The following is an 18,790-nucleotide window of genomic DNA, read 5'->3' on the forward strand; positions in this document are numbered from 1 at the left end:
TATCTACTAAAAAGAATGTCTCACCACCTCACACCCCTTAAGATAGCTACTACCAAAAACACAGAAAACAAGCACTGGCAAGGATGTGGAGAAAGTGGAACCTTTGTGCACTGTTGGTAGGAATGTGAAATGGTGAAGCCATTGTGGAAAACAGTACAATGGCTCCTCAAAAAATTAAAAATAGAATTACCATACAATCCAGCAGTTGTACTTCTGGGTATTTTCCCAAAGAATTGAAAGCAGGAACTTGAACAGATATTTGTACACACATGTTCATAGCAGCATTATTCACAAAAACCAAAAGGTGAAAGCAACCCAAGTGTGAATAAACAAAATGTATATACGTACAGTGGAATATTATTGAGCCTTAAAAAGGAAGGAAATTCTGACATACGCTACAGTATGGGTGAACCTTATGAAAGTTGTGCTAAGTAAAATAAGTCAGTCCCAAAAGGACAAATACTTACATGGTATCTAGAATCCACTTATATGATATATTGAGAGTAGTCAACTTCATAGAGACAGGAAGTTAAACGGTGCTTGCCAGGGGGAGAAGAATGGCAAGTTATTATTTAATGAATGTGGAGTTTCAGTTTTACAAGATGAAAAGAGTTCTGGAGATTGGTGGCACAACACATACATACTTAACACTACTGAACTGAACATCTTAAAATGATTAAGATGGCAAATTCTGTATTCCACCACATTTAAAAAAAAAAAAAGAATGTCTCATGTACACCTTAAACTCAACATTTTCAAAATTCTGTTCTGTGCCTGTTCTCCCCATCTCTGTGAGCAACACATTCATTTCCTTACTTGCTCAAGCCAGAAACCTGGGAATTATCCTGGTGACCACGTCCCTATCCTTCATCCACATCAGAAAACTACAAGTCCTGCACAGCTGACCTTGAGAATACATGCGTCTTGAACTCACCTACCTCTCTCTGATGTTGCTACCACCATTCAAGTCCAAACCACTATCACTTCCTCTCAGGCCAACTACAGGTTTTCCTTCCCCGTTCCCTGCTTTCTTGCCATCCTCTAACCCACCCTGCGTGTTTAAGCCCTCACGTGACTTTCCAGGTACTTAACAGAATCGAACCTCCTTGTCAGTTCCAAGGCTCTTCACTATCTGTGGCTTGCCAACTCTAACTTCATAGCCCTCTAACTCACCCTGGTCTTCAGCCACATGGGTTCAAGTTCAGGTTCTTTGAATGTGCCAAGCACTTCTCATCTCAAGGCTTTTGCATATGCCAGTTGCTCTGCCTATCTTCAGGTTAATGTCATCTCCTAAGCCAGGCTTTTCCTTCCCACCCAAGCTAAAGTGGCTCCATCCCTCCCCCTTGTTATTTTTTCTCATTTTTCCTTCATTTCTCATTATATTTATTCATTTCCATGTTTATTGTCTACCTCTACCAGTTGACTATAAGCTCCTTGAGGGCAAGGCTTGGCCCTACTTGCCATACTTGGCACAAATAAAAAATCATAATGTCAGATAGCAAAAAGTGTCATGAAAAGAGCAAAGCAGGGTAAGAAGCTATTTTAGACGAAGCACAAGGATGGAGATTGGGTTCAAGATGGCAGAGTAGAAGGATGTGCACTCACTCCCTCTTGCAAGGGCACCAGAATCACGACTAACTGCTGAACAATCATTGACAGGAAGACACTGGAACTCACCAAAAAACATACCCCACATCTAAAGGCAAAGGAGAAGCCACAATGAGGCGGTAGGAGGGGTGCAATCACAATAAAATCAAATCCCATAACTGCTGGGTGAGTGACTCACAAACTGGAGAACACTTATACCTAGAGACAAATTACAACGAAACAATGATCCAAAACCTATGGGATGCAGCAAAAGTAGTTCTAAGAGGGAAGTTTATAGCAATACAAGCCTACCTCAAGAAACAAGAAAAACCTCAAATAAACAATCTAACCTTACACCTAAAGGAACCAGAGAAAGAAGAACAAACAAAATCCAAAGTTAGCAGAAGAAAAGAAATCATCAAGATCAGAGCAGAAATAAATGAAATAGAAACAAAGAAAACAATAGCAAAGATCAATAAAACTAAAAGCTGGTTCTTTGAGAAGATAAACAAAATTGATAAGCCTTTAGCCAGACTCATCAAGAAAAAGAGGGAGAGGACTCAAATCAATAAAATTAGAAATGAACAAGAAGTTACAACGGACACCACAGAAATACAAAGCATCCTAAGAGACTACTACAAGCAACTCTATGCCAATAAAATGGACAACCTGGAAAAAATGGACAAATTCTTAGAAAGGTATAACCTTCCAAGACTGAACCAGGAAGAAACAGAAAATATGGACAAATCACAAGTAATGAAATTGAAACTGTGATTAATAATCTTCCAACAAACACTTCCCTGGTGGCGCAGTGGTTAAGAATCCGCCTGCCAATGCAGGGGACACGGGTTCGAGCCCTGGTCCGGGAAGATCCCACATTCCATGGAGCAACTAAGCCCATATGCCACACACAACTACTGAGCCTGCGCTCTAGAGCCCACGAGCCACAACTACGGAGCCCACGTGCCACAACTACTGAAGCCTGCGTGCCTAGAGCTCGTGCTCTGCAACAAGAGAAGACACCACAATGAGAAGCCTGCGCACCACAACGAAGAGTAGCCCCTGCTCGCCACAACTAGAGAAAGCCTGTGTGCAGCAACGAAGACCCAACGCAGCCAAAAAATAAAAAAAAAAAAAAAAAAAAAAAATCTTCCAACAAACAAAAGTCCAGGACCAGATGGCATCACAGGTGAATTCTATCAAACATTTAGAGAAGAGCTAACACCCATCCTTCTCAAACTCTTCCAAAAAATTGCAGAGGAAGGAACACTCCCAAACTTATTCTATGAGGCCACCATCACCCTGATACCAAAACCAGACAAAGATACTACAAAAAAAGAAAATTACAGACCAATATCACTCATGAATATAGACGCAAAAATCCTCAACAAAATACTAGCAAACAGAATCCAACAACACATTAAAAGGATCATACACCATGATCAAGTGGGATTTATCCCAGGGATGCAAGGATTCTTCAATATATGCAAATCACTCAATGTGATACACCATATTAACAAACTGAAGAATAAAAACCATATGATCATCTCAACAGATGCAGAAAAAGCTTTTGACAAAATTCAACACCCATTTATGATAAAAACTCTCCAGAAAGTGGGCACAGAGGGAACCTACCTCAACATAATAAAGGCCATATACGACAAACCCACAGCAAACATCATTCTCAATGGTGAGAAACTGAAAGCATTTCCTCTAAGATCAGGAACAAAACAAGGATGTCCACTCTCACCACTATTATTCAACACAGTTTTGGAAGTCCTAGCCACAGCAATCAGAGAAGAAAAAGAAATAAAAGGAATACAAATTGGAAAAGAAGAAGTAAAACTGTCACTGTTTGCAGTTGACATGATACTATACATAGAGAGTCCTAAAGATGCCACCAGAAAACTACTAGAGCTAATCAATGAATCTGGTAAAGTTGCAGGATACAAAATTAATGCACAGAAATCTCCTGCATTCCTATACACTAAAAATGAAAGATCAGAAAGAGAAATTAAGGAAACAATCCCATTTACCACTGCAACAAAAAGAATAAAATACCTAGGAATAAACCTACCTAGGGAGGTAAAAGACCTGTAACTCAGAAAACTATAAGACACTGATGAAAGAAATCAAAGATGACACAAACAGATGGAGAGACATATCATGTTCTTGGATTGGAAGAAACAATATTGTGAAGATGACTATACTACCCAAAGCAATATACAAATTCAATGCAATCACTATCAAATTACCAGCGGCATTTTTTTTTTTTAAACAGAACTAGAACAAAAAATCTTAAAATGTGTATGGAGACACAAAAGAAGACCCCGAATAGCCAAAGCAGTCTTGAGGGAAAAAAATGGAGCTGGAGGAATCAGACTCCCTGACTTCAGACTATACTACAAAACTACAGTAATCAAGACAATATGATATGGTACTGGCACAAAAAAAGAAATATAGATCAATGGAACAGGATAGAAAGCCCAGAGACAAACCCACACACCTATGGTCAACTAACCTATAAGGAGGCAAGGGTATACAATGGAGAAAAGACAGTCTCTTCAATAAGTGGTGCTGGGAAAACTGGACAGCTACATGTAAAAGAATGAAATGAGAACACTCCCTAACACCATACACAAAAATAAACTCAAAATGGATTAGAGACATAAATGTAAAACCGGGCACTATAAAACTCTTAGAGGAAAACATAGGAAGAACACTCTTTGACATAAATCACAGCAAGATCTTCTTTGACCCACCTCCTAGAGTAATGGAAATAAAAACAAAAATAAACAAATGGGACCTAATGAAACTTAAAAGCTTTTGCAAAGCAAACTACAAACAAGACAAAAAGACAACCCTCAGAATTGGAGAAAATATTTGCAAACAAATCAACGGACAAAGGATTAATCTCCAAAATATATAAACAACTCATGCAACTCAATATTAAAAAAACAAACAACCCAATCAAAAAATGGGCAGAAGACCTAAATAGACATTTCTCCAAAGAAGATATACAGATGGCCAAGAGGCACATGAAAAGCTGCTCAACATCACTAATTATTAGAGAAATACAAAACAAAACTATAATGCGGTTATCACCTCACACCAGTTAGAATGGGCATCATCAGAAAATCTACAAACAAACTAAAATCTACTTGATTTTAGTCCAGAGTTCTCATCCTACACTACCCGACAGACCATAGTATCACTTCTACTTACTTTTCCAACTGTATCTCATACCTTCCCCACCCCAGGCAAACGGGCTGCTGCTTGTTCCTTGGACATACTCTTCATTTTCCAGAATCTATGCTTTTTGACTCATTTGCCTTCACCACCCCTACCCACCACTGCTGCAGACTAACCCAAAACTCAACTCCAATTTCAAAAATCACCTTCTCCATGAAAAATTTCCAGATCTTCCCAATCAGAAGTGATCATTTCCATCTCTAACTCCCTAAAGCATGTTTTTACTTTCACTGTGTATTTCATTATGTTCTGTCTTATGCCCTAATTACTTGTATACTTTTTCCAGTCCCTTTTTAGCTCATAAGATTCTGGAGGACACAGACTGCATCACCTACCACCTTGCTACTCAACTATTATTTTGTTTCTCTAAGTGCGGTCTTTGGCATCACCTGGGAGCTTCTTAGAAATCCAGAATCTTGGGCCTCACCTCAGCCCTAGAGGGTCAGAAACTGCATTTTAACAAGACCCCCAGGTGATTCCTATGCACTTGATCAAGCTCACACTAGCCACTCATTTCAAATTTGACTGGTTGAACTGACTAGAAAAAAAATTCATCAGAAACAGAATTTACACAATTCATTCAGAAGATAATCATGAGTGAATAAGGCTTTCGTTATATAAGACTATATTAAAGCTCTATAGTCAGCAACCAGAAGGTTAACTATATATATCAACCTTCTGTGTGAGGAAAACAAATTTTGCCTTGGCCAACTAAACGGCTGAGAAAATTTTGAAGTTTTATAAAACTTGTCTACTTAAGGGTAGGAAGCCAGCAGAGGACTTGCCCACTATTGCCAATAGTATAATTCTCCTTTAGTGCATCAGTTGGCCGTGAAAATATTTACATCAAAGCTTTAAAGAGTCTTCTTTCACATCCAGTAGACTTATAATACAGATGTGCTACAGACCTAAGAGTTCTCCTCCTTTGGTGTAGCAATAGCACTTCTTTCTCTGTTCTGTAACAATGCTTTGGATTTTTTTCCTACGTGGTAGACAAAGCGTAGTAAGGAAATACAGACTTGATGTGACACTCAACTCCTGTGAAGTGGGTGTTTCGTTTCCTTGGGGATGGGAGGCCGTGGCAGTCGGGACCGTCCTTCTTCAAGGGCCCCGTGCTGGCCACTAGGGGGCATCCGCACACGAGTCAAATTATCCTGACTTCATACTTCGAACAGGAGAAAACGTGCATGGGAATTTACAGGGCACCCGCCTCTATCGTCCACTCCCCCTCATAAATGGACAGGCATCAAACAACTTCCATGATAGGACTTATCCCTAACCTCCTTTGTCCTGTAACCCAAGAGACGCTAAGTGAATAAGCTCGAGTCTATTGCAGGACTAGGGGTTGACAATGACATTGCCTGCAGGTCCTTGACTTCCTTTATTCATTTTTCCTTTCTCTCTCACAACCATCCCAGCCACACAAGAAGCCTGGAGCATCTACCTTCTTCTCCAAACTGCTCACTCATGATTCTCAGAAATTCAAATTAATACACCCGCTGCAGAAGTGGCTTTCAGGGAGCAGGGGACAGAGACCTGAGGCTGCGGAGGCTTGGAGCAAACAGGATCGACCCTGAGGAGCACCAGCAGGGGTGGGAAGGTCAGTCTCAGGCCACCACGCTGCCTGAGTGGCTGACCCACCGCCAGAGGACCCTCCCAGGTGGCCTGGTTTCCTCCTGCACCTGAGCTGCTAAGTGTGCGGCTCTGACCTTGCTCCCATCTTTCTCCTCACCAGGCCCCTCTGATCTCTGTGCAGACTCGAGAGTAAGTCTAGTGACGGGACAGGATGCCCCGAGGCAGCCAGGTGTGAGCTGGCAGCAGAACACACGGGGCACCCCCTCCACTCAGCCTCACGGCGACAGGAATGTTCTCACCCTCAGAAGTTCTGCCACCCAGGCTGATTGGAAAGGTTTTACCACAGAGTTTTAATACACGGTCTCCCTTCCTCAGAAAGCACCACTTGTCTGCGTGGCCCTAAATAACTCCTGCAGAGGACACAAGTGACTCTAATGTGGAGCCGTGGAATCTACAATGGTCACAGAACCTGGAGACAGCTGCATGCGACAATAGGCACATCTCCCATCCTCCCCTCAACTCTATGGGAAAGGAATGCACTTTACGTTAACAGGGAAGCAACTGCTTTGCTTACTGTTCTCTTTCAATTAGGAATCTGTACTCCTTGGACACCTGTTTTTCAAATACTAAATTTATTTTAAAAACAGCATTTCCAAGTTCTAAACATTTAAAAGGCACTCTTCTCTTAAGACAGAATCAACTTTAGAACCCAAGCCTTTTTTTTTTTCCTCCCGATATGTCAGCAAGCAAAGAGCAACAGAATGGGCTGAGCAAAGTCTATGGCTGGCCCTGCGACCTGCCTTCTCAGATTTCTCCCCGTAGGTTTTCAGACACCAAGAAGGGCAGTTACACTCTCCCTCCTGCAAGTCAGAGCAAGAGCCAAAGCCGGAGTCAGTAGCAACAGCAGAATATGCATTAAAACAGTGACAAGAAAAGCGGCTCAGACCCCCTGCCCCACACGGCCACCATCTAACCAGTAACAAACAACACGCATCACTTTCTAGGAATTTGTTAGTGGCTGTGATCACGTGTCCTCCTTACACTCAGGTTTCCTTTGACCAAATATTACATAACAACAACGTGGCTGAAAGGCCCCTGGGATTCAACATTGAAACAGAAGGCTTTGTAAATGACATATCTGTTCAGTATCTGTTCTTTTTAGCACAAGCACATTTCAAAAGTTCAGCCAATGGCTAGAGAAATGTTTGGGACACTGAAAATCCCCTCTCTGGCAACAGGGCTAATCTCACGTATGAATTTTTCAGTCCCTGAGTTGAGAAGACGTATTAAATACCCAGCAACATGTTTATCTTCATTAAACAGCAAACGCCCTTTCAAACAAAATCCGACAGGACAGAGATTACTGTTCATGCTAATAGAAAGTGATCAAAAGCCCACAATGCTTTAGTTAGCTTACTCTGAAGCCTGTTCCTGCTTGAGTTCCTCTGCAAAGTACATCAAAAGAATATAGATATCACTGGAGACTCGAAATGTTTAGTCTTCTAGTAACAAGTGAGAAACTACTCTTGAAACTATACAAGATGGGGAACAAAGCTGACTTCCACCTTCTCCCTGAAACATAATACATCACAATCTATAAATAGTTCAGCCTTTCTGTTTCAATGTACACCCTCCCCCATCCCAACATGATAGAGGTTTCCGATCATCTTGCTATTTCAAAGGAATCTTAAGAATCAATCTAACAAACTGTGGTGATTTTATGGGCTGGTAAGAGGGCTTGAAATGATGGGGAATGCCAAGCGTCTCCCACTCGAAGCAGGGCCCTACTCCTTGCTCAGATTGGAGAAGGGGCAAAGCTTTCATAGAGAAGAGCAGTTCACTTGTCAACTAGGGCAAGCAGGAAGGTCTACCCACCAAGGGCAGTGTCGGAAGGGCCAAGGGCATTCCAGGGAGAGGGACGGCAACCTGAAGCCCTCCTCCTCTATCACACTTTCTGCACCTCTGGCCAGAGGTGCCAGCTTCCCAGACCCGCACAGAGAGCAGAGAAGAAAGGCAGGAGGTTAGGAGTTTTCTTCTCCCCTGCTAGCATCTCTCCAACTCCAGCCTATATTCAAGGAAAAGAGACCTGGGGCTGATGGACTCCTGAATCCCAGGGACTCAGCACCCACTCTGGTTCTTGGGAGCTAAGAGTTGAGGTGTGTGAACTGCATACAATTTAGCTTCTCTCATTAGACTGTCCTCTGCCACTAGAGACAGGCGCCTATGAAATGTGACACGACTAGTCCCAGAAAGTAAAATGGGAATGCAAAACGTTCCCCCTCTCTCACATCAGCCTTCTTTCTCCTTTCTATCAAAACTGGCACTCTCCGTCAGACTAAAATGACCAAGAAAGCAACGTGCAGTGGCCTCGTGAAGCTCAGATGAACTGTCAGCTTGCAAAAACTTGACCAACCAGCAAAATGTTGCCACGTGTTTCCCAGAGCTATGGGGAGCTTGAGGCTGGTAACGAGGCAAACGAGCAGGAGAGAAAGACAGTTCTCACAGCGTGGCCGGTGAGCCCTCTCTCATCAGGGGCTAGATGCTGCAACACTTAATTCTACGTTTAAACGGCCCACGTTTAAGCCATTATCTCCACTAGAGGGCCAGGACGGAGATGAAATTGCAGCCTGATGACTTTGCTGCTGATTTAAGAATTGATCCTAAACCTTGGGGAGGGCAGGGCAGGAAGAGATAAGGTTGGGGTTAAGACGATACTCAGTTACTCAAAGGGGGCTTATCTTGGTCTAAGGCTACCCCCAATTCTACCCAAGAAGTCTCAACTCACAGAACAACAGTGTTACTAAAATAAGCTCAAAAAATATATAACATAGGACACCTTCAATAGCCACCTGGGCTCAAGAAGTCAGTTACCTCCAACTCCTCCCCTTGTTTCTTACGTCCACACAATCATCCTGTTTTGGTCAACTCTTTCCTTGTAGTGTCAACCACATCTGTCCCTTCATAATGCTCCCAAGTTTTCAAAGTCTTATCTCCTTTTGCCTGTAATAACCTCCCAACCAGGGCCCCCGTCTCTGGTTTTCTCCCCACCATCTCCTGGGCCGTGAACACAGTTGTAAAGCTAATCTCACTGAAACATGGTTGGTCCCATCACCAGCTTGCCGAAAGATCTCCAGTGATTATGAACCCTCAGTTCAGGACCCTCTCCACAGCACTGCCCTGCCCACATTAAAACAATGACAGGCAGGGCCCCTCCGTCTCCACCGACCACCACCCCCCAAACCAGAAACAAGTCCCATTTTCTAGGAATCTGTTAGTGGCTGTGATCACTGGTACTCCCAGCATTCAGGTTTCTCTTGATCAAATAGGACACACAGAGACGTGGTTGAGAGGCCCCGTTCTTTGGTCTGACACATGTGCTGTGACCCCTCCCTACCTTTCCAGTGCGTTCTGCCCCACTCTCTATGAGCATACCGCTTTCCATATTGATTCACACACAGAGCTTCCAACTTATTTTTCACATTCGGCTGCTATGCTTGGCTCAGCTATGCTTTGACCCTGGCTGGAACCCCCTTCTCCATGGATCTGGAGGTGGATGCTGCCGTCTGCCAGACCCCAGGACTGGAGGCAGCAGGTGCACGTGTGAGAGAGCCCGACGCGGGGGAGAGACGGTGCGGTGCAGTCAAACACACCTGGGCTGGAATCACGGCAGCATCCTGGACAGGTTAACCTCTCCTTAATTCAGTTGCTTTGTTTTAAAATGAGGACAGTAATCTCTACCTGGTTCAGGAGGAACAAGGCTAGAAGGGCAGCTGGCGCCAGGTAACACGTGAACTTCACGCTGGGGACAGACAGTGACAGGGCTGAGATAGGGCTGAAGCATGAAAGGCTGGGCTTTATCAGGAGCTCAACCACCAGCTAGACTGGATTTAATCTGCTCGTGTCTTCATGATTTTCCACTCACCGTGGCTAATCAATATCAGCTCTGTTTTTTGTTTTTTGTTTTTTTTTAAATAATGCTCTTTTCATTTTAATCAACATCTTCAAGCCAGGCTTAGTTTTTCCAAGTCTGGGTTCGGGGGCTGTCACGTGCATTCCTGTTATAAACACAATCAGTCACGAGTGACAATTCATTGCTACGTTCACTCATTCCTTCACCCTACAGATATTCATGGAGCACCTACAGTGTGCTGGGTGGGAGAAATACAAAAAGGCATGAGAGGATTGGGAAGGTGGGAGCTTATGTATAAAAGGCTGAATGCCTTGTCTAGGACATAGCAGGTGGCACACGCCCTGTCCAGGGCAAAGCTTGGAAGCCATTTCATCGCTGATGTAATTCTCCTAGTTTTCTCTCTCCCCCTGTGATCACAGGGAGGTCTCTAGATGGTAGGACGAAAAGACCCGTGCAGCCTGCATCGCAGAGCCATGCGTGGAGGACCAGATTCACAGCGCACGCTGGATGGGGGAGAAGGAAACTTCTCCTTGGTTAAGCCAGTGAGAGTTCAGGATTGACTCTCTGAAGCATGAGGCCCATCCTATCCTGACTAACACGATGGCTTTCCTTTTCTCTACTATCACCATTTGGCAATTAATCATGTGTAGTAATGCCTCGTGATCATTCTCATATTGACTGCCCTTTACTTCTTTTGATTTCCTTAACTTTACCTGTCATCGCACCTCTTCAACTAAGCAAGAGCCTGTTAAACACAACAACCTTGATAAATATATAAACAAATAAGTGAACTGAAGTGTTACAGAACCAGATCCAGAAAGAGAGCACACACAGGTGTACACGCTCAAAGAAGATACAGAAATGCACGCACACACACACAACTCCTGGCAACTGGTTACAAACAAAAACGTGCTCCTTCCCCTTGGAAGAAGGGAAGCTGGAAGATTCCACAGAGAACTGACAGATGAACTGAGTGTTATGATATGAATGGGAATGTGCCAGGCAAGATGGGGCACAAGGACATCCAGACAATTAAATGTGAGAAGAGGCATAAAAACATTTATTTAGGTTTCCCTGGTGGCGCAGTGGTTGAGAATCTGCCTGCCGGTGCAGGGGACATGGGTTCGAGCCCTGGTCTGGGAAGATCCCACATGCCGCGGAGCAACTGGGCCCGTGAGCCACAACTACTGAGCCTGCGCGTCTGGAGCCTGTGCTCCGCAACAAGAGAGGCCGCGATAGTGAGAGGCCCGCGCACCGCGATGAAGATTGGCCCCCGCTTGCCGCAACTAGAGAAAGCCCTCGCACAGAAACGAAGACCCAACACAGCCATAAATAAATAAATAAATTTTAAAAAAACAAAAAAAAAACCCCAAAAAACATTTATTTATGTATTCAAAGGTTTAATCAAATGCCTCCTATGTGCATGTATAGCTTTAAGTACTGCGATACAGCAGTTAATGAGGTTTCTGCTTTCACTAACGTTCTAAAAGAGGAGACTAACAATAAACCACTAAACAGATATACGAACCAAGAAGCTACGGAGAAAACCCAGTGGGTGAGAATGGTCAGAGGGAGACTGGGGACCAACGTGTGGAGAGTGAGAGATGAGAGCAGAGCCAGAGGCCAACAGCACACTCCATTCCTCTGTTTTCTATGGGAAGGATTTTCTCGAAGCCCTCCTGGCCTTTTACGTCATCCTTTCTCTTTCCCAAGGATGTGGAGTGAGGTAGCGGGCTGGAGGCTAAACCCAGCGTGGACCATGCCTCTCCTCGGGAAACTAACTCCACTGGGAAGGGTTAATCCACCACTGGGTATAGAGTTAAAATGTTGAGCACAGGGGTGGGGGTGGTGCATAGAACTGGGGTCTCTTTTTCCTTCCTTCTTCACGCAGACAGTGGCCTGCAGACCCAAAACTTCCCTGCGGGTAGACTGTGATCGGGCCCAGACTAGAGAATGAGTTGGGAAGCTCTTTTTGGTTCTAAGATACAGCTTCTAACTCAGCTAACTGTCATCAGTCACCGAGGTGCACGCTGGCTCCATCTGCCTTATGGTTACACTTGTCTTGGTTCTCAGTTGGCTCAGGACTTGGGAAGGGAAGAGTACTCTTTGAAGATAAAGGTTTTTATACAATAAAAACCTTCCCTCCTCCAACAGACCTCAAAACTAAATTAGGAACCACTATCCTAATCTATCAAACCTGTCAACCTTAATGAAAAATCCTTCCAATCTCTTACTTAATAGCTCCGAAGACACGGCTAGGGGTTTGGCTGAGAGGCCTGGCCCAAAAGGCATAATAAGGCTAATTCAACCGAAGTAGTGAATACTGGGGGACAAGAAGGCGGGGGGATGACTTCAGTGCCACTGTGAAACCCTATGGTACACAGGTCATGGTCAGTAGCCACAAAGAGGAAGAAGAGGAAATGTGAAGTCTTTAGATATTCTTACCTTGTGATTTCATATCTACATGTTTTTTTAAAACCACAGCAGTTAAAGAATTTCTTGAATTTATCTTTTCTCTGAAGAATTTAAAAGAACACAGTATATTTACACACTTGCCTCAAAGCTTCCTTATGAGACTGGATGAGACTATAATGTTATCATGAAGAAATATTAACGTATGGTTACTATCTACAGGGCTCAGTTCTGAGCATTAGAGAAAAAAAATAAAAAACAGATGAAGAGAAAGATAGATGGTTCCTGACCTTGAAGGCCTTACCCTCTACCTAGAAAGACAGTTCAGGCCCACAAAGCATTATGTATTAAAAAAGGAAATACAAACCAAATGTCAAATAGATGGTAAAGATTTTTTAAATGTTTCAGGAGTTCAGGGGAAAAAAAGCATCTGTTGATACCAACAGTGATTATAATGGTTTCATGGAGGATCTTAGAGATGAGAAAACATCAGAGAAATGTTAAAACCTCAACCCCCCACCACTGGAGAGACTGAAATTGGAAACTGCCTCCCTGGTGGAAGCTCCTAGAAGGTGTGCCATGTGCACTGATTTCTGGGTGCAGCCCTACCGTGCCTGGCATTGCACTCTGCCCCAGGAGGGGTCTCCTCAATCCCTGTGGTGCACATTAAACGGGCCCTCTGTTTCCCTAGATCTCACACCGCTCTGTTTCCCTGCCCACTTTCCAGCCAGGAGCAGGTGACCGCCATATACAGGAAGTACTCTGCCCACTGAGCCACCCTGCCAGGGCTGCTTGGTCACAGGGATGATGAAAAGGACAGACTCTCCGCTGACTTGGCTTTGCTGAGGCAGGGAGGTTCTGCCAGCTCTCCTGGCACACTCGGGGGCCTGCAGAATTTTACTACAGACACTGCCTTCCTCCTCATCGAGTCCCCAGCTCGGTGGGAACAGGAGGCAAGTGTTAATAGCAGAGATAGCAGCCCACACTCTCTACAGGAGGGGAAAGGCAGGCCAGGATAAGGTGGAAAATAAAAGGAGGCATCGGGGCTGTGCTCAACCTGCCCAGGATACACTGGCTGCCATAGTCATTATATTTTTTCTGGCTGCACAGACATGTTGCTATGGAACCAACACATGCCATTGCTACTTGGCCTCTAGCAAATAAAATCCCAGCGCTGGCAAGAGCATTTCCCTAGATTTCCCTTAAAGGGACACCATCGAGGCCGAGCACTGTTCGAGCTAGGAAACAACAGCAGCCTTGTTCCCGGGTCCAGCCACCCCGCGTACCATGAGCTGGAGCCCAGCGACACATGTTTTTACAAGGCGGACACACGTGCAGCATGCGGACCTGTGTGGTACAAACCCAAGGTATGGGGATCAGCCTCTGAGTTGCTTTTCGAAAACTCACGGCTTCAGTGTGTGCTTAGTTTTCCCCCAACTGGTAAAAGCAAACAGCTTGTAGTATTTGGGATAATGATTTGATGCCTCCTGACTGTCGACTTCAAACTACTTACGACCCAGCAGGAAACCGAAGTTGCCACAAGTGGTTGGCGTGAGTTCAGGTGGTCCTTATTTTATCGCTTTACCATTTCTTACCTCACGCCCCTCTCTACCAGTTTACTCTTTAAAGAATAGCACAAAATAGGCAAGGAATTTAGCACTTTCCCCCTTTCCTAAGGCCCTGAATTGTGTCTTGCTTTAGTCTTTATCAATCTCTTAGTTCCACAGAGACCCTTTGATTCCCTAGGCAGCAGCAGACCTCAGTGTCCCATGTTATACTTTGGTGTGCTCTGGGGATAAACTTTCTGGGCTTTTCTTGGATAAGATGAGGAAATGGAAACCCTCACGCTCACACTTCAAATAATGCACAATTCACGCACACAGAGTATGTGGGGACAGGAGAGATCAATTTTAGAGTAATAAGCAGGCAGACGGTCTCTCAGCGAATCAGCAATCCATGTTCTAAATTCCATACGGTGCGTTGGTAGAAAGCAGACTATCTCTGTACCCTGATAAGCAGGAAAGTCAAGTTCCTTTACAAGGATTCCGGTAAGGGCAGAAGAGAAGCCCCCATTTGTTAAGATAAAGTGATTAAGTTGACAAGTGGGATAAAATAATGGACACAGGCTCTCAATACTACACTTAGGCCAATCTCTAGAGGAGATGGAACGTTTTGGAAATAAGTGCACCTAGATCATCAACCTAAATGAACATGATCCAGAGGCAGGTCTGGCACAGGCATCTCGAAAAGAATCACAGGTAGGTTCACCTTCTGGGATCCCATATTTGTATATTCGCCATAATACCCCACAACTGCGCCCTCATGTACAAAGCGTAATTTTTTTTTTTAGTGAATGTTTCTCCGAGAGTCTATGACTGCGGGCCAAATTTGCACAGCAATGCAAGAAACCTGTTAAGCCTCGCTCTGCAGGTGCAGGCAGCCCTGAGTGGGGGGGGCGTGCCGCTCTGCAGTTGGCCAGCACGCACCTGCAGGTGCACCTCGGCGTCTAGCTGCAAAGCAGGTGGACCACCGAGTCTCAGCACGTGACGGGGCATTGCAAATGCGGTGGTTTGGGAAAGGCACAAAGGAAACAAAAAAATAGGCCCTCTCAGATGAGGTCCAAAATGGAAACGTTCTGGGTACCTCCATGCAATCAACCTCTCTTGGTAGTAACCAAGTGTGATTATTAGAAAGTTAAGTAGCAACAACCATCACTCCTGACACTTGCCTTAGAGGGAGGTTAGTATTAGTTTATCGGGATTACATCAGGTTGAACTGCCTATAACTCTGTATCCCCAGAAGGTATTGGGATTCAAAGGACAGCTTTGTGTGGGGTTGTGATGGGGGAGGGCATGACCCCACGCAACTGAGAGTTAAATGCCTCTCTCATAATCTAGGCTGAGATGCCGGGGTTGGGGGAAGCCCTCAGGGCCTCAGCTGTCCCATCTGTACATAGGGACTTTGCTAGATGAGCTACAACATCCCATTTAGTGCTCACATCCTATGATTCTCTGTCGTGGTGTTAAAACAAAACAGTGTGTCACATGAACAAAATGAATGGGTTCTCCTTGCCCACGGCCGTGTTTCTGTGCATCAGCCACTGGGGTGGGGGTGGGGGGGTGCGGAAAGAAACTTCCTATCTCATCCCCTCTGCAAGCTGAACAAGGTAATAGTAACGGTGGTAACAACTCAGAAGAGACAAAACCTGTGAACAGCCAAAAGAAATGGCAGAAAAACACCAGGGGAAACCCTCCCCTCCAAAGGGAAGAGGAAATGTAATGAGTACAGAGTCTCTTGGTTCCAGGTAGCAGAAAACTCCCAGAGAACGAGCGCTTACTAAGTAACGTGAGTAAAAAATATATATAAAGGAGTCAAAGGATTACTCACCCTGTGAAAACAGATTGGTTTCTCTTCACCCAGAAAACGGACTAATTTCTTTGGAAAACTGGAAGAGAAAGAGATTAAAAATAAAACATTAAATCCATCCCATAAATCAGCACAGGTACGCAGGCCGGAGAGATAAGAAATCCCAGCGCCTGGCCCTCTGGTACTTACTAGGTGCACAATTCATGTCTGACGAACGTGGACGGCCCACTGCTTGGCTGACTACTTGAATTTGAAAGACAGAGCTTTGAACTATTAATATGTAGAAAATAATCACACGCATGATTCTCTTCTCTCGAGATGTGTGAACCTTTGACAAAGGAGCGCCGTGGCGCCGCAGGCCTGCAAGCCTTGTGGTTACCCAGCCTCCAGACGGAAGGGAGAGCCCACAGACGGCGACAGAGACACCTGATTTACTGGACGAGGGGGTCCTACACAAAGAACCTGGAGAGACACCCCACTGTGTACGGCAGACGGTACGCAGGACATGGCGATACTCTTAGCTCCTCAGCGGAGAGGGAGGCTACCATTTATAGGGGGAATTGAGGCCAGGTGGGCTCATCGGTTACCAGGGAAACCAGCAGCTAGGGCGGGGCAAGCACGTAGCAGTTACTGATTAAGGCCTATAATTAGGAGCATTGGATAGTCATGTGAGTGAAGCCGAGCCTGGTCGAGCACGGGATGTAGAGAGCAAGGGAACAGCCATCTTGAATGGCCTGACCATACAATATATACGCCACATACACTGTGGTGCCTGGGAAATCATTTTTTAGGTGGATCTTTAAAAATGTCGTGTCTGCACCTCCACAGTGGAGCTAAATGAAGATGTCTTCATAGTAACCGGAGCATCGCATCATGTCACTTTGCCTTCTCCCAAAATGGGGCACCCGCAACTCCAGGCATCCCCCACTGAAGTCCACGATCCCAAGGGGATCCATAATCAAGCTCCTACGGGAACGTGGACTGGCACAGAGGCGCCGGGGGCCACCTATCAGGCGGACGGAGTAATCCCGCGAGGAAGCCACAGTGCCTGAGATAAAGTGTGGGAAAGAACCGAGACGATGGGCACACTGGAAGAGGAAGCCTGGAAGACAAAGGGAGATAAGGCAGTGTGACAGCCACAGACCGTTTAATCTGCATCGCATAAGGGACTAAGCGCAAGATCCAAGTTTTTAAAAATTTCCAGAGACTGTTTTAAAGATGCCTTTGCAGGTTCAGCAGCGGGTGAGGCAGTGCTAGTCTAGCTCCCGAGACGGGCAAATTTCACACGATCCCAGAGCATGGGGGATTCAGCCTCCAGCTGTAAGAAGGCCACTGCTTTTCCTTCCTTTTCCCTAAAAGGAAAAGAGCACTGAGGCCTCTAGGGCTGTATGCAGAGTCTCCTCCTCAGGATGTGTCCACTGGCCAGAGATTCCCAGACCCGGCGTCTCAGAATCTTCTAGGCAATCTTCTTCTGCAGAGTCCCAGGGGGAAGCCCACCTACCCTACCGCCAGCCTGTGAGAGGAGAATTAAGGGCTACCGAGACCACGTGATGCTGCCTTGAGAAGTTTACACTCTAACTAAAAACACTGCAGGGAAACACCGCAAGCGGTGAAAGATGGTCCACGCTGGTAAAATCTCTGAGCACCTTCTTTTGAAAGCAACGCTTTATAATCCACTCGCGTACATTAACCTTTTCATCCTCAAGGCAGACAAGAGGTCTACAGTGAGATTCACCAAGACCCCAAACGCTGATCTCAGAGTCAGATCTGAGCCTGAGTCTCAGCTCCATCACCCACCAGCTGTGCAATGCAAGTAACATAAACTCTCAGAACCCTTTCCTCATTTGCATGATGGCGGCAATAATACCGACTTCACATCATGTTTCAGGTTCTGAGTGCGGTGCTTGGCATGCAGGAGACACTCAATAAAAAGAAAACGCTTTAACGCCGTGTGGCACAACACGTCTACAGATCTGTGACAACCGACAAGACAGAGCACGGCTTTTTTATAATTTCATGATTTATCAAAGATGTGGGAGCTTGTGTTCCCTTTCTCCACCCACCAAAATGAGGTGAGAAAAATGAGAACAAAGTAAAACCATTTACTGTGAACACTTAGATAATACAGATAAGGGAGGAAAAAACCCCAAATAATACAAATCAGCAAAAGTCCCACTAATAATCACTTTGAACGTTTTGGCTTCTACGGCTCCAGGCTCTCTCCTGTGCTCAAGTGTACAGACTATATTATGCATATACTTACATAAATAAAATTATATACATACATACAATTTATTCATAACATTCTATGATAGCATTCCTATTGTTCTGCAGTCTAATAATATTTTACTTGTTATATTGTAAACCTCTTTTAACATGAATAAATCCATCTCCATCATAATTGTTTAAGAGCTGCAAGAGTATTGCACTGAAAGAGTGAACCACTAAATGCATATTTGCTGAATTTACATAATCTATCAGTGTCCCACATTTGTGAGAAATGACTACACCTGGGGTAGTGTGTGGTTCTTTTGCTTCTATATTTTCGTTAAGAGTCAGAAAGACAGCTTGTTGTGACCACCTAGAGGGGTGGGATAGGGAAGGTGGGAGGGAGGGAGATGCAAGAGGGAAGAGATATGGGGATATATGTATATATATAGCTGATTCACTTTGTTATAAAGCAGACAC

The 18,790-nt window shown here is 44.8% G+C and overlaps 1 protein-coding gene across 7 annotated transcripts in view; it reads right to left on the reverse strand.

Annotated features, from left to right (window-relative positions):
• ATXN1 (ataxin 1) overlaps positions 1-18,790 on the reverse strand; it is a 396,430-nt gene that overhangs the window by 174,150 nt on the left and 203,490 nt on the right. For all 7 annotated transcript variants that reach the window (XM_036868327.1, XM_036868325.1, XM_036868326.1 and 4 more), the window contains one exon: positions 16,124-16,181. The gene's annotated coding sequence lies outside the window, so the exon portion shown is untranslated. The remainder of the gene's footprint in view (positions 1-16,123; positions 16,182-18,790) is intronic.

This window comes from Balaenoptera musculus, chromosome 11 (assembly GCF_009873245.2).
Source record: "Balaenoptera musculus isolate JJ_BM4_2016_0621 chromosome 11, mBalMus1.pri.v3, whole genome shotgun sequence".
Taxonomy (NCBI): Eukaryota; Metazoa; Chordata; class Mammalia; order Artiodactyla; family Balaenopteridae; genus Balaenoptera; species Balaenoptera musculus.